At 40.1% G+C, this 14,956-nt stretch overlaps 1 pseudogene; it reads left to right on the top strand.

Annotated features, from left to right (window-relative positions):
• Window positions 1–8,490: 8,490 nt before the first annotated feature.
• LOC147375661 (replication protein A 32 kDa subunit pseudogene) lies at window positions 8,491–9,646 on the top strand (annotated as a pseudogene).
• Window positions 9,647–14,956: the final 5,310 nt, after the last annotated feature.

Raw genomic sequence — 14,956 nt, 5'->3', positions numbered from 1 at the left:
CCATTTCATCCTCTGTCGTCCCCTTCTCCTCCTGCTCCCAGTCCCTCCCAGCATCAGAGTCTTTCCCAATGAGTCAGCTCTTCGCATTAGGTGGCCAAAGTATTGGAGTTTCAGCTTCAGCATCAGTCCTTCCAATGAACACCCAGGACAGATCTTTAGAATGGACTGGTTGGATCTCCTTGCAGTCCAAGGGACTCTCAAGAGTCTTCTCCAACTCCACAGTTCAAAAGCATCAATTCTTCAGCGCTCACCTTATTCACAGTCCAACTCTCACATGCGTACATGACCACTGGAAAAACCATAGCCTTGACCAGACGGACCTTTATTGGCAAAATAATATCTCTGCTTTTGAATATGCTATGTAGGTTGGTCATAACCTTCCCTCCAAGGAATAAGCATCTTTTAATTTCATGGCTGCAATCACCATCTGCAGTGATTTGGGAGCCCAAAAAAATAAAGTCTGATACTGTTTCCAATGTTTGCCCATCTATTTCCCATGAAGTGATGTGACCAGATGCCATGATCTTAGTTTTCTGAATGTTGAGCTTTAAGCCAACTTTTTCACTCTCCTCTTTCACTTTCATTAAGAGGCTTTTGAGTTCCTCTTAACTTTCTGCCATAAGGTTGGTGCCATCTGCATATTTGAGGTTATTGATATTTCTCCCAGCAATCTTGATTCCAGCTTGTGCTTCTTCCAGTCCAGCGTTTCTCATGATGTACTCTGCATATAAGTTAAATAAGCAGGGTGACAATATACAGCCTTGATGTACTCCTTTTCCTATTTGAAACCAGTCTGTTGTTCCATGTCCAGTTCTAACTCTTGCTTCCTGACCTGCATATAGATTTCTCAAGAGGCAGGTCAGGTGGTCTGGTATTCCCATCTCTTTCAGAATTTTCCACAGTTTATTGTGATTCACACAGTCAAAGGCTTTGGCATAGTCAATAAAGCAGAAATAGATGTTTTTCTGGAACTCTCTTGCTTTTTTGATGATCCAGCGGATGTTGGCAATTTGAGCTCTGGTTCCTCTCCCTTTTCTAAAATCAGCTTGAACATCTGGAAGTTCACAGTTCATGTATTGCTGAAGCCTGGCTTGGAGAATTTTGAGCATTACTTTACTAGCGTGTGAGCATTACTTTATTAGAGACTTCCCTTGTGGCTCAGAGGGTAAAGCGTCTGCCTACAATGCATGAGCCCTGGGTTCAGTCCCTGGGTCGGGAAGATCTCCTAGAGAAGGAAATAGCGACCCACTCCAGTATTCTTTCCTGGAAAATCCCATGGATGGAGGAGCCTGGTAGGCTACCTTCCATAGGGTCACAAAGAGTCGGACACGACTGAGTGACCATGTACTAGCGTGTGAGGTGAGTGCAATTGTGCGGTAGTTTGAGCATTCTTTGGCATTGCCTTTCTTTGGGATTGGAATGAAAACTGACCTTTTCCAGTCCTGTGGCCACTGCTGAGTTTTCCAAATTTCCTGGCATATGGAGTGCAGCACTTTCACAGCACAATCTTTCAGGATTTGAAATAGCTCAAATGGAATTCTGTCACCTCCACTAGCTTTGTTCATAGCTTTGCTTTCTAAGGCCCACTTGACTTCACATTCCAGGATTTCAATTACATATAAATATAATAATTTAATTATATATGTTAATCTATTTTATTAATTCTATCATTAATAATAATATCACTGTTATATACATAAATTAGATTTTTCTACAATTCAACATAGATAATATAAATGTAAATTTATATTATTAACATTAGATCCAACTTTTTATTTAATACTGTTTTAAGGAAAATGAAAATTTTTAATTTATAGTATGAGTTTTAACATTTATTCTTATATGTGCAATGTCAATTGTAAATGTACATATAAAAGTACTTAACTAATATGCTGAAACACCAAAATTACACACTTTCTATTTTCAGCTTAGATGTACAAGTGTATTTCTTTCTTAGCACAATAATGGAAATCTGCACAAAATGAACTCAACTTGGTTGAATATTGCACATTCAACCAAATTCTCTACCACTGACACACTATCAAAAAAGGAAGGACTAAAAGGAAAAGAAAGTACTGCTTTTTCTTTTTCCTTCTCTGTCATCAATATTAGTATAAGTATTTGTTAACAGAGAAATATCATGAGTATGAAAGAAAATGGTAGAGTTCATTGGTCATGCACATTTCTTAGAATAGCATTGGTTTCTTTCTGCATTTGAAGCAAATTTGTTGTTCACATGCAAAGTATAGCTTCTCAATGTCTGTGTTTCCTTACTTACCCTGTTATATACTTAACACTCTTCTTTTGTACTTGTTTTGAGTCCTGCTGAACCCTCATGCATCTTCCCACCAGAATTCTGACATTTTGGCAGGACATTGGAACCACCATATGCAAATAGGGCAACAGACAGGGCAGTGCACACACACACAATGTGTGTTTCTTCTCGGCTAAAATGTGTGCTCATTTGTCCCATCAGACTTTGCTCACAAAACACAAGTTCAAAGATAACATTATTAAAAATTCCAAGGCAGTGATAGCATTAAACTAAGCCCAAAACCCTTCTACGCACAGGACCCTGTCTGACTTCCCAGGTTGGATGTCCATGAAGCAAACTTTGTTTATGCATATTCTCTTCATGTCTGAGCCCTCAAAATGTTGCTTCATAATGTGGTTAGTTACTATATATACTTCTAAGAATTAAGCAAAAAGCTGCAAATAAAATGTCTATATCTCATTATTAGATTCTTTCCATAACAAAAGAGGAAGAAATACAGTACAAAATGCAGGTTCATGAAAATGACTGAAAGTGAAGTCGCTCAGTCATGTCCGACTCTTTGCCACCCCATGGACTGTAGCCCACCAGACTCTTCCCTCCATGGGATTCTCCAGGCAAGAATACTGGAGTAGGTTGCCATTTCCTTCTCCAGGGGATCTTCCTGACCCAGGGATCAGACCCAGGTCTCCCGCATTGCAGGCAGATGCTTTAAACTCTGAGCCGAGAATGACTTAAGTAGAGAATAAAAGTAGGCTTTTCTAAAAAAAAAAACAAAAGATTGTAAGTAGAAGAAAGGAAATGATTGATGAAGAAAGATTTAAGAAGATCAAAAGGGATTGGTTCCATAAAATTTAGCATTTCTCTTTTTTTAATTTTTATTTTATCTTATAGTTGATTAACAATGTTGTGTTTGTTTCAGGTGTACAGCAACATAATTCAGTTATACATATGCATGTATCTATTCTTTTCCAAAGTTTTCCCATTTAGGTCTTTATAAAATATTTAGCAGAGTTCCTTGTGTTACAGAGTAAGTTCTTCTTGGTTACCTATTTTAAATATAGCACTCTCTATATGTCCATTGCCTAATCCAAATCTGTTTCTCAGATCACAAAGATGGAGTGACCACTAGGAGTATCTCATCATGTTTTATTTCTCTGTATTTGGCACTCTTCTCAACTGCTAAGGAAATTCTTATCAACAAGGAAATGAAGGATTATAAAAACTCCCAGGAGTAAAGCCAAGAAAATATCTAAAAACCAGGTAAGAAGAATTTACATTTTAAAGATGAGATTTATATTTGATTTTAAGACTTGTTTTGTGGATTAAAACCCTATTTAACTTTTTTTTTTATTTCTAAATTATATGTATATATCTCTTTTTAAAAATCTCATTTCTAATTTTCTGCAATATTCTGGCAAGAAAAATTCTTCTGTATATATTGAAAAAGGTATTTAATGATGGCATTTTAATATAAAATGGGCCACAGCAAAATTTGGCATAATTTAATTACCAGATTGAGTAGATCTTAATATAACATATTGTTGGAGGACTTGCATGCCCCTAGAATACTGGTACAAGGAGAAAACAATTTATGAGAAAATTTGAGAAAAAAATTTAGCTCATTTAACGTTTTAATTTCTGAAATTTTGAATCCTTTCTTTTCTTTATAACTCTTTTATATGCCACTATGGAATGGTTAAAAAAAGTTTGCCTTCCTCCACCTCCCACCTTTTGGATATCAGTTACATGATTAACCATATTCACTGTGTATTTTTATCTGTATAATATTTAAAATGAGAAGTTGATATTGTTTTAAAGCAGAGATACAGATGACTACAGCATAATAGGGTACGCAATGTAGGGTGTGGGTACAATGTCTGTGGAAGCAGGAAAGATTATAGCTAAAAGGAATCATGTCCAAAATGTAGAAACTGTTGGGATGATGATATTGAGAGTAATTTAAAAATTGCAGCCCTAGTACAAAAAAGAAAGACACAGAATTTCAGAAATTAAAACAGGAAAGGTTTCAGATGATATATTGCAGAAAATTCCCATGCCTTTGAGACCTCATTAGTTATTCTAAAACAACAACCAAAAAAAGATGTTCTGTTGTGAAATAATGCTTGAAAAAGTTATCCTTAACAAAATTAATCCATTTTCTTTTAAGATGTGTAATAATTATGATATATAAAGGTCACAAGAAATATTCTGCAAGCTTCTTAAGCTTTCATGTCCCCTTTTTGTTTATTATAAAGACACACTGAATTTTTGAGGAACCTATTTCCCATTATCTTTTTGGAAAACCCTAATTATTTCACATGACACTGAGATGAGTAATTTTCTAAAAACACACAAATAATTAATGGGAGTGAGAAAAGGACAAAAGATATTAGTATTGAAATGTACAATTTCTATATGCCAATCATTTGACATTCATCTTACTTAATTTTCATGATAACTCTAAATGATAGACATTAATCTCCATTAGAGATGAGGAAACTGGTCTTAAGAACAGCAGTTCAATTCAGTTGAGTCAATCAGTTGTGTCCAACTCTTTGTGACCCCATGGACTGGAGCACGGCATGTTTCCCTGTCCGTCACCCACTCACAGAGCTTGCTCAAGCTCACATCCATCGAGTCAGTGATGCCATCCAATCATCTCATCCTCTGTCATTCCCTTCTCCTCCTGACTTCAATCTTTCCCAGCATCAGGGTCTTTTTCAATAATCAATTATTTACATTAGGTGGCCAAAGTAATGCAGTTTCAGGATCAGCATCAATCCTTCCAATGAATATTTAAGACTGATTTCCTTTAGGATTGACTGGTTGGATCTCCTTGCAGTCCAACAGATTCTCAAGAGTATTCTTCAACACCACAGTTCAAAAGCATCAATTATTTGCCCCTCAGCTTTCTTTACAGTCCAGCACTCAATCCATACATGACTACTGGAAAAACCATAGCTTTGACTAGATGGACCTTTGTCAGCAAAGTAATGTCTCTTCTTTTTAATATGTCGTCTAGGTTAGTCATAGCTTTTGTTTCAAGGGGCAAACATCTTTTAATTTCATGGCTGCAGTCACTATCTGCAGTGATTTTGGAGCCCAGAAAAATAAAGTCTTTCACTGTTTCCACTGTCTCTCCATCTATTTGCCATGAAGTGATGGCAGCAGATGCCATGAACTTAGTTTGTAAAATGTTGAGTTTTAAGTCAAATTTTTAACTCTCTTCTTTCACTTTCATTAAGAAGATCTTTAGTTCCTCTTCACTTTCTACCATAAGGATGGTATCATCTGCTTACCTAAGGTTATTGATATTCTCCCAGCAATCTTGATTCTAGCTTGTGTTTCATCCAGCTGGACATTTCACATGATTTATTCTGCAAATAAATTAAATAAGCAGGGTGACAATATACAGTCTTGACGTACTCATTTCACGATATGGAAAAAGTCCCCTGTTCCATGTCCAGATCTAACTGTTGTTGCTTGATCTGTATACAGATTTCTCAGGATGCAGGGAAGGTAGTCTGGTATTCCCATCTCTTTAAGAGTTCTCCAAAGTTTCTTGTGATCCACACATCAAAGGCTTTGGTGTAATCAATAAGACAGAAGGAAATATTCCTCTGGAATTCTCTTGCTTTTACTATGACCCAGCAGATGTTGGCGATTTGATCTCTGGTTCCTCTGCCTTTTCTAAATCCAGCTGGAACGTTTGGAAGTTCACAGTTCACACACTGTTGAAGCCTGGCTTGGGGAATTTTGAGTATTACTTTGCTAGCCTGTGGGGGCTTCCCTGGTGGCTTACAGGGTAAAGCATCTGCCTGCAATGAGGGAGACCCAGCTTTGATCCAAGACCCGGGTTCAATCCCTAGGTCAGGAAGGTCCCTTGGAGAAGGAAATGACAACCCACTCCAGTACTCTTGCCTGAAAAATCCCATGGACCGAGGAGATGAGTGCAATTGTGCGGTACTTTGAACATTCTTTGGCATTGCCTTTCTTTGAGATTGGAATGAAAACTGACCTTTTGCAGTCCTATGGCCACTGCTGAGTTTTTTTCCAAATTTGCTGGCATATTGAATGCAGCACTTTAACAGCACTATCTTTTATGATTTTAAATTGCTCAACTGGCTTTGTTCATAGTGATGCTTCCTAAGGCCCACTTGACTTCGCATTCCAGGATGTCTGGCTTGAGGTGAGTGATCACACCGTTGAGGTTATCTGGGACATAAAGTTTTGTTGTTTGTTTTTTTGTATAGTTATTTTGTGTATTCTTGCCACCTCTTCTTAATCTTCTGCTTCTCTTAGGTCCATACCATTTCTTTCCTTTATTGTGCTCATCTTTACATGAAATCTTTCCCTGGTATCTCTAATTTTCTTGAAGAGATCTCTAGTCATTGCCATTCTATTGTTTTCCTCCATTTCTTTGCATTGATCACTGAGGAAGGCTTTCTTCTCTCTCCTTGCTATTCTTTGGAGCTCTGTGTTCAATGGGTTTACCTTTCCTTTTCTCCTTTGCCTTTAGCTTCTCTTCTTTTCTCAGCTATTTGTAAGGCCTCTTAAGACAACCATTTTGCATTTTTACATTTCTTTTTGGGGGGGATGGTCTTGATAACTACCTCCTATACAATCTCAGGAAACTTTGTCCATAGTTCTTCAGGCACTCTGTCTACTACATCTAATCCCTTGAATGTATTTCTCACTTCCACTGTATACTCGTAAGGGATTTGAGTTAGGTCATACCTGAATGGCCTAGTGGATTTCCCTACTTTCTTCAATTGAAGTCTGAATTTGGCATTAAGGAGTTCATGACCTGAGCCACAGACAGCTGCCAGTCTTGTTTTTGCTGACTGTATAGAGCTTCTCCATCTCTGGCTGCAAAGAATATAATCAATCTGATTTTGGTATTGACCATCTGGTCATGTCCATGTGCAGAGGCTTCTCTTGTGTTGTTGGAAGAGGATGTTTGCTATGACTAGTGCATCCTCTTGGAAAAAACTCTGTTTGCCTTTGCCCTGCTTTCTTTTGTACTCTAAGGCCAAACTTGCCTGTTACTCCAGGTGTCTCTTCATTTCCTACTTTTTCATTCCAGTCCCCTATGATGAAAAAAAAACACATCTTTTTGGGGTGTTAGTTCTAGAAGTTCTTGCAGGTCTTTATAGAAATGTTCATTTTCAGCTTCTTCAGCGTTACTGGTTTGGGCATAGACCTGGATTACTGTGATAGTGAATGTTTTGCCTTGAAAACAGACAGAGATCATTCTGTCGTGTTTGAGATTGCACCCAAATACTGTATTTATGGAGAAGGAAATGGCAACCCACTCCAATATTCTTGCTTGGAAAATTCCATGGACAGAGGAACCTGGCGGGCTACTGTCCATGGGGTCACATAGAGTCAGCCACGACTGAGCATATCAGCAGCACTGCTTTTTGGACTCTTGTTGATTATTAGGGTTACCCCACTTCTTCTAAGGGATTCTTGCCCATAGTACTAGATAAAATGGTTATCTGAATTAAATTTGCCCATTGAAGTTCATTTTAGTTCACTGATTCCTAAAACGCTGATGTTCACTCTTAACCATCTCCTGCTTGAACAGTTCTAATTTACCTTGATTCATGGACCGAACATTCCAGGTTCCTATACAATATTGTTCTTTACAGCATTGACTTTACTTCCATCACCAGTCGCATCCACAACTGGGTGTTGTTTTTGCTTTGACTCCATCTCTTCATTCTTTCTGGAGTTATTTCTCCACTCTTCTCCAGTAGCATATTGGGCACCTACCAACCTGGGGAGTTCATCTTTCAGTGTCATATTTTTTTTTTTGCCTTTTCATACGGTTCATGGGGTTCTCAAGGCAAGAATACTGAAGTGGCTTGCCATTCTCTTCTCCAGTGGACCACATTTTGTTAGAACTCTCCACCATGGCAGAGGTCTTGGGTGGCCCTATAAGGCATGGCTCATAATTTCACTGAGTTAGACAAGGCTGTGGTCCATGTGATCAGTTTTATTAGTTTACTGTGATTGTGGTTTTCATTCTGTCTGCCCTAAGAGGGAGAAGGATAAGAGGCTTATGGAAGCTTCCTGATGGGAGAGACTGCCTGTGGGGGGAAATGGGTCTTGTCTGATGGGTGGGGCCATGCTCAGTAAATTTTGAATCCAATTATCTGTTGATAATTGGGGCTCTGTTCCCTCCCTGTTGTTTGGCCTGAGGCCAAACTATGGTGGAGGTAATGAAGATAATGGTGACCTCCACTATTGCAGGTGGTGGGATGGGGCAGGGGACGGTTAGGGAGACTCTGAGAATGGTTAGAGCGAAGTCTGGGGTGGGGGTCCGGTGGGTTTTTCAGAGGCTTGGAGGGCAGCACAGATGTTTATACTGTTGTTGTTTAAAACCAGATGGATTTGAAAGCTATAGCACCTCCTCTTTCGGGGGAGCCAGTGGCTACACACAGTCCCCTGGGGACTTTGGATCTCCGACAGCTTCCCAGGCTGAAAAGAAATCCAGAGCTCAAGCTCAGCACATTGTACCTTGTACCATATCTCAGCTGCTTTCTGCTACTCTGGTTGATGAAGTATTCAGAACTGGAAATGTTGAGATTTCACAGGTCACTATTGTGGGGATTATCAGAAATGCAGAGAAGGCTGCAACCAATATTGTTTACAAGATAGATGACATGACCGATGCACCCATGGATGTTCGCCAGTGGGTTGACACAGATGATGCCAGCAGTGAAAACACTGTGGTCCCTCCAGAAACATATGTGAAAGTGGCTGGTCATCTGAGATCTTTCCAGAACAAGAAAAGCCTGGTAGCCTTTAAGATCATGCCCCTGGAGGATATGAATGAGTTCACCACACATATTCTGGAAGTAGTCAATGCACACATGATGCTGAGCCAGTCGAACAGCCAGCCTTCAGCAGGGAGAGCACCTATCAGCAATCCAGGAATGGGTGAAGCTGGGAACTTCAGTGGGAATAACTTCATACCAGCAAATGACCTCACTGTAGCCCAGAACCAGGTGCTGAATTTGACCAAGGCTTGCCCAAGACTTGAAGGATTGAACTTTCAGGATCTCAAGAACCAACTCCAACACATGTCCGTAGCCTCAATCAAGCTAGCTGTGGATTTTCTAAGCAACTAGGGACACATCTATTCCACCGTGGATGATGATCATTTTAAATCCACAGATGCAGAATAACTGGATCTAATTGGGTACCCAAGATATTTTCCAGTTGGACCTTTTTTTGCAGCCTCTTGTCTCCAGCTGTGCATATAATTGGCGAGTTGACTTATAGGAAGTAGATTTCATCTATAAAAGATCTCAACTGACATCCTTTTGAAACTTACTACTACTCTTCTGTGTTTTTGATGGACTTCCCTGGTAGCCCAGATGGTAAAACCTCTGCCTACAATGCGGGAGACCCAGGTTTGATCCCTGGCTCAGGAAGAAAACCTGGAGAAGAAAATGACAACCCACTCCAGTATTCATGCCTGGAAAATCCCATGGACTGAGGAGCCTGGTGGGCTACAATCCATGGGGTCGCAAAGAGTCGGACATGACTGAGTGACTTCTGTGTGTGTGTGTATGACCCTGCAGCAGGCCACTGCTGACCCACGCCTCCACTGGAGATTCCTGGACACTCACAGGCAAGTGTGGGTCAGTCTCTTGTGGGGTCATTACTCCTTTCTCCTGGGTACTGGTGCACTCAAGATTTTGTTTGTGCTCTCCAAGTATCTCTTTCCCTAGTTCTGTGGAAGTTCTGTAATCAAATCCCACTTGCCTCCAAAGTTAAATTCCCTAGAGTTTCTCAGTCCCTTTGCCAGGTCCCCAGGTTGGGAAATCTTTTATGGGTCCTAGAACTTTCTTAACAATGAGAGAATTTCTTTGGTATAATTGTCCTGCCATTTGTGGGTAATCAGCTTGGTGGCTCTGTTATGGGTTTAATGGCAACCTCCTCTAAGAGGACTTAAGCTACAAGCTGTGTGACCCAGGTAGCTTCCCCCAGAGCCCCTGCCCCAGCAACAGGCCACTGCTGACCCATAACTCTGCAAAAGATTCAAACACAAGTCTAGCTCAGTTTCTGTGGGGGTCTCTGGGTCCTGGTGTGCACAAGGTTTTGTTTGAGCCCTCCAAGCATCTCTGACAGGTATGGGGTTTGATTCTAAATGCAATTTTGCCACCTCCTACAGTCTTGCTGGGCTTCTCCTTTGCACTTGGATGTGGGATATCTTTTTTTGGTGGGATCCAACATTCTCCTGTTGATGACTGTTCAGCAGCAAGTTGTAATTTTGGAGTTTTTGCATGAGAAGATGAGCATGTATCCTTCCACTCTGCCATCTTGCCAGATTCTTATGATGGCTTTAGAGAGGTTATCTCAGTAAGTTGGGGGTGTGGGGTCCTGGGAGGTGGACCTGCTGACCAATCCCTTCTGCCCAGGTATCCCATGACTTTACCATCAATTTCAACCCCTAGGACAATGAGTGTGAAGGTAGGAGTGTGAATAGCCCAGGGTTGGGGTGCACTGGGGCTGTGCTCACACCCATATCCCCACCGGGATCCTGGGTGTGGTGGAGGCCTACCAGAAATGCCTGCCCTGGGTTCAGTAATTTAGACATAAAGCTACAAAATAGAACAAACTTCATTTTGGTTCAAAAGATGATAATTTACTTATTCTACTTCAAAGCATGAGACAAGGTTTTCATTCAGTTCTTAATCTAAAAGATATATTGGAAATGTTGTTGTTATTTGGTCGCAAAGTCATGTCTGTCTGACTTTGGAACCCCATGGACTGCAGCAAGCCAGGCTTCCTCATCTTTCACTATCTCCTGGAGTTAGTGCAAACTCCATTGAGTCAGTGATGCTGTCCAACCATCTCATCCTCTGTTGCCCCCTTCTCCTCCTGCCCACAATCTTTCCCAGCATCAGGATCTTTTCCAATGAGTCAGCTCTTTGCATCAGGAGGGCAAAGTATTGGAGCTTCAGCTTCAGCATCAGTCCTTCCAATGAATATCCAGGGTTGATTTCCTTTAGAATTGACTGGTTTGATCTCCTTGCAGTCCAAGAGACTCTAAAGAGCCTTCTCCAGCACCACAGTGAAAGCATTAGTTTTTCAGCAATCAGCATTCATTATGATCCAACTCTCACATCCCAACATGACTACTGGAAAAACCATAGCTTTGACTAGACAGACCTTTGTCAGAAAAATGATGTCTCTGCTTTTAACTATGCTGTTTAGGTTGGTCATAGCTTTTCTTCCAAAGAGTAAGCAGTTTTAAATTTCATGGTCCACAGTGATTTTGGAGCCTAAAAAAATAAAATCTGCCACTGTTTCCATTTATCCCCCATCTATTTGCCATGAAGTGATGGGACCAGATGCCATATTTGGATATGAATCAACTGTTTTTTGAAAAGCAATAGCTAATAATTAATAATTCTATAGTACTTGCTAACTGTCAGGTAGTATTCTAATTATTTTAATGATATATAGCTATACAGTGCAATATAACAACACAGTGAAGTAAGTCCTACGAGAGACAGGCCAAATAACTTGTCCCAGGTCCACAGTTCATAAATCCTGGAGCTGTTATTTGAACCCAGATGTTGTGGTCTCAAATTTCAAATATAAAATGTGTCCTTGGGAAAGAATACATTCTTTAAAAGGTCATTTGGAAAGCGAATTGCCATACATTGAATTAAACAACCAAAATAATTATTCCATAAATTTTTATGGCACCTCCTATGTGCCAGGCATTGTTTAAAACATTAGGGATAAGTGCTGAATTAAGCTTAGTTCATTTTTCTCAGGGAGCCAACGTTTTCATCAGGCAGAGAGTAAATGTTAAATAAAATATATATTGAGATAAAATAAAATATATATTGAGTTAAATAAAATATATGTTGTGATAAAAACTAAGGAAAATGAAATAGATAAATAGAATAAAACAAAGTTGTGCCAGTGTGGAATTGGTGGTTACTCTAGGCTTCCCTGGTGGCTCAGACGGTAAAGCATCTGTCTACAATCCAGGGGACCCAGGTTCCATCACTGGGTTGGGAAGATCCCCTGGAGAAGGAAATGGCAATCCACTCCAGAACTATTGCCTGGAAAATCCCATGGACAGAGGAGCCTGGTAGGCTATAGGCCATGGGGCCGCAAAGAGTCAGACATGACTGAGTGACTTCACTTTCTAGATCACTAGGATGGGTAGGATTTTCTTCACTGATACAGTGTGAGGGGAGCTGAGTCCTGAATGAGGAGAACTCCAGATGAAGGTTTGGAAGGAGATCCAGAGTAGAAAATCTGCATCAGGAAAGATCTGCTGTTGGTGATCTTGGCTAATAGAAGAACCAGCAAGTCAGCCAGGAGACCACAAGAGCTGGGACTTTTTCCTAAATAAAATAAGAAGCATTTGCAGGGTTTTAGGAAGGGGAAATTTAGTTTATGTACCCTGCCCATATTCATTGGGCCTGACAATTGAGCTATTTTTCAGCTGATTTGCAACTGCTTATACCTGTACATCTTTGCCTGGGCTTTCTCTGAAGCTTTGGAAGGCTGGTTTGTTCTTACAAAAGAAGGCAAAAATGAAGAAAAGGCACACTCAGACAATGATTGCTGTATATGACTACCCCAACTCCCTCACTCATCTGCTAAGATTACTCCAAAAAGACTCCAAAAATCCAGAGTTTCTTGAAGAAATTAATATTTAAGCATTCAGGAACCTCTGGTTTGGTAACATCTTTTATTGGTTGATTTCTTTCTCTTCTCATTTCTTCACTCCCATGCCAAATATTGTTTTACTTCAAAAATAAGACACTCACACATGAATCTTTGTCTAGTATCTACTTCTGATGGGACCCAAACTGAAGCAATTTTGATTTACTGACTAAAATAACCACCTTGACCCTTGTGAAGAATGGAATGAAAGCAAGGACACAAATAGTGCTGTTTTAGTGGCTCAAGGGAAAGATGATAGTGATTTAAATTAAAAAGTAGAAATGGAGGAGGGTGGATTCATTAAGAAAATACTTTGAGGGTAAGGTTGATACAAATTGCTAGTATAAGGTCTGTGTATGTGGTAGAGTCTCACATATGTATGTGGTGCAATCTCAAACACGACAGAATGATCTCTGTCTGTTTCCAAGGCAAAACATTCACTATCACGGTAATCCAGGTCTATGCCCAAACCAGTAATGCTGAAGAAGCTGAAAATGAACACTTCTAGAAAGACCTGCAAGAACTTCTAGAACTAACACCCAAAAAAGATGTCTTTTTCATCATAGGGGACTGGAATGAAAAGGTAGGAAATGAAGAGACACCTGGAGCAACAGGCAAATTTGTCCTTAGAGTACAAAAGAAAGCAGGGTAAAGGCAAACAGAGTTTTTCCAAGAGGATGCACTGGTCATAGCAAACATCCTCTTCCAACAACACAAGAGAAGCCTCTGCACATGGACAGCATCAGATGGTCAATACTGAAATCAGACTGATTATATTCTTTGCAGCCAGAGAGGGAGAAGCTCTATACAGTCAGAAAAAACAAGACCGGGAGCTGACTGTGGCTCAAATCATGAACTCCTTAATGCCAAATTCAGACTTCAGTTGAAGAAAGTAGGGAAATCCACTAGACCATTCAGGTATGACTTAAATCAAATCCCTTATGAGTATACAGTGGAAGTGAGAAATACATTCAAGGGATTAGATCTGATAGAATGCCTGAAGAACTATGGAGAAAGTTTCCTGAGATTGTATAGGAGGCAGTGATCAAGACCATCCCCAAGAAAAAGAAATGTAAAAACGCAAAATGATTGTCTTAGGAGGCCTAACACATAGCTGAGAAAAGAAGAAAAGCTAAAGGCAAAGGAGAAAAGGAAAGGTAATACCCATGTGAATGCAGAGTTCCAAAGAATAGCAAGGAGAGAGAAGAAAGCCTTCCTCAGTGATCAATGAAAAGAAATAGAGGAAAACAATAGAATGGGAATGACTAGAAATCTCTTTAAGAAAATTAGAGATACCAGGGAAACATTTCATGTAAAGATGACTACAATAAAGGAAAGAAATGGTATGGACCTAAGAGAAGCAGAAGATATTAAGAAGAGGTGGCAATAACACACAAAATAACTATACAAAAAACAAACAACAAAACTTCATGTCCCAGAATACCTCGATAATATGATCACTCACTTCAAGCCAGACATCCTGGAATGCGAAGTCAAGTGGGCCTTGGGAAGCATCACTACGAACAAAGCTAGTGGCTGTGATGGAATTCCAGTTGAGCTATTTCAAATCCTAAAAGATAATGCTGTGAAAGTGCTGCACTCAATATGCCACCAAATTTGCAAAAAAACTCAGCAGTGGCCATAGGACTGCAAAAGGTCAGTTTTCATTCCAATCTCAAAGAAAGGCAATGCCAAAGAATGTTCAAAGTACTGCACAATTGCACTCATCTCCTTGGTCCATGGGATTTTTCAGGCAAGAACACTGGAGTGGGTTGCCATTTCCTTCTCCAGGGGATCTTCCCGACCCAGGGATTGAACCCGGGTCTTGGATCAAAGCTGGGTCTCCCTCATTGCAGGCAGATGCTTTACCCTGTAAGCCACCAGGGAAGCCCCCACAGGCTAGCAAAGTAATACTCAAAATTCCCCAAGCCAGGCTTCAACAGTGTGTGAACTGTGAACTTCCAAATGTTC

The sequence above is a fragment of the Bos grunniens genome, chromosome 3 (assembly GCF_055505025.1).
Source record: "Bos grunniens cultivar Pamir isolate PY7600 chromosome 3, Bosgru_T2T1.0, whole genome shotgun sequence".
NCBI lineage: Eukaryota > Metazoa > Chordata > Mammalia > Artiodactyla > Bovidae > Bos > Bos grunniens.
Note: the sequence above shows the minus strand (reverse complement) of the source record. Positions and strands in the feature narration are given on the sequence as shown.